At 39.7% G+C, this 2,149-nt stretch overlaps 1 non-coding gene across 1 annotated transcript; it reads right to left on the reverse strand.

Annotated features, from left to right (window-relative positions):
* Positions 1-470: 470 nt before the first annotated feature.
* LOC125996755 (U6 spliceosomal RNA) lies at positions 471-578 on the reverse strand. Its single transcript, XR_007491436.1, has one exon. It is a non-coding gene; the product is annotated as a U6 spliceosomal RNA (small nuclear RNA).
* Positions 579-2,149: the final 1,571 nt, after the last annotated feature.

A 2,149-nucleotide genomic window follows, 5' to 3' on the forward strand; every position in this document is an offset into this window, starting at 1 on the left:
GCCCTATCAGTTTTATATCTTTTCATTACCACACCAAGATTACCAGGAGAATGTCATTATTTCTCTGCCACTGTCCACTGGCCCCTCCCCCTGAGAGTCCTTCCCTCTCTTTTGTTGTTCTCAGTTCTGTATTCAGTCTTGATACCTAGTTGTAAAACTGATAGATCATAAGATGGGTCTATTTTTTTTGGGGGGGGGGGGAGGATGGGGCACACACAGCTGTGAACACAAGGGCTTACTTGTGGCTCTCTGCTCAGGGATCACTCCTGGCAGAGCTAGAGTGGGGAGGGGGAAGCATATGTGGTCCCGTGTGGACTGAACACAGATATGCAAGGCAAGTGCCCTATCCACAGTACTATTTTCCTGACCCCCAGTAGGTCTAATTTTAATTTTTTGAGAATATGCCATGTTGTTTGCTTTAGGTACCTGACCAACTTACACTTTCACCATCTGTTTATTTTTAGTCTATTATCTCTCTCTTTTTTTTCAATGAATTTGCATGTCATCTTTGCACAGGGGCCATGCTAATCTTCTCTGTATCGTTCCAATTTTAGTATATGTGCTGCCGAAGCAAGCACAGTCTATTATCTCTTAACTGTTTAGACTAAGTCATTTCTTTTAATTTATTTTAAAGTCCATTTAGTGCTTTGTCCCATTTTTTTCTGTAAGTCAATCAATTCATCAAGTTTAGGTTTTTAAAATATATAAATAATTTTTTTGGGGGGAAGGTAGAGAGATAGTACTGTGGGTAAGGCACTTGCTTTGCATGTTCCTTAACTAACTTTGGTCCCTGGCTCATTATATGATCCCCTCAGACCTCCAGGAATGATCCCTGAATGCAGAACCATGAATAAGCCCTGAGCACAGCCAGGTGTGGCTCCCCAAAATAAAAACACAAAATAATTTTTTAAAAAATTTTTATTGTGACCAAAGTGCATTACAAATCTTTCACTGCATCATTTATGGTACATAGTGACAATGAATGAGGGGCATTCCACAAAAATACTTTTTTTTAGGTACCATAATATATAGTTTGATGGATATTTTTCTTGTTGTGTTTTGAGGCAATACCTGGAAATGACTCATGGCTAAGTGAACCTTATGGGATGCTGGGAATAAACCAAGGTCAGCCTGTTGCAAGGCAAACACCCTACCAGTTGTTCTATTGGTCTGGCTCCATCTGTCAATTTTTTTTTTGGTTTTGGGGCCACACCCGGTGATGCTTAGGGGTTACTCCTGGCTATGTGCTCAGAAATCACTCCTGGCTTGGGGGGGCCATATGGGACTCTGGGAATAGAATCCAGATCTGTCCTAGGTCAGTCGCCTGCAAGGCAAATACCCTACCACTGTGCTATTGCTTTGGTCTCCAATCTGTCTAGTTTTAAATTTTCACCATGGCACTTTTTTTTTTTACCATAGCACTTTTATAATTCTAAAATTTTAACTTGGTTCTCTTTTATACCTGCACTTCTTTGCTGAGCCTATTTTTCTTTTCTTTCTTTTCTTTTCTTCTTTTTGTTTTTTGGGTCTCACCCTGCGGCACTCAGGGATTATTCATGGCTCTGCGGCTCCTGGCAGGCTTGGAGGATCATATGGGATGCTGAGATTCCGGGATTCGAAGCACCAGCCTTCCTGAATCGGTTGCATGCAAGGCAAATGCCCTACCACTGTTCTATCTCTCTGGCCCCTGCTGAGCCTATTATTTATTTATTTATTTATTTATTTATTTATTTATTTATTTATTTATTTATTTATTTATTTATTTTGCTTTTTGGGCCACAACCTGTGATACTCAGAGATTACTCCTGGCTATGCGCTTAGAAATCGCTTGGGTGACCATATGGGACTCTGGGGGATCGAACCAAGGTCCGTCCTAGATTGGCTGCATGCAAGGCAAATGCCCTATCGCAGTGCTATCGCTCTGGCCCCAGCTGAACCTGTTTTTAATGGAAAATTTGTACTTGCTTATTGAAATATTTTTTTATATTTTATAATGTGTCAATTTTCAAACATGTCATATATTCCAACATGTAGGTCATTTGAGTACTGATGTGTAATTTTCTATTGTTTCTTGGACTTTGGTGCATCATATTTCTAGACTCTGGGCATTATTTAAACCCATTATAGTATTTATTTATTTTTTAAACTT

The sequence above is a fragment of the Suncus etruscus genome, chromosome 18 (genome assembly GCF_024139225.1).
Source record: "Suncus etruscus isolate mSunEtr1 chromosome 18, mSunEtr1.pri.cur, whole genome shotgun sequence".
NCBI lineage: Eukaryota > Metazoa > Chordata > Mammalia > Eulipotyphla > Soricidae > Suncus > Suncus etruscus.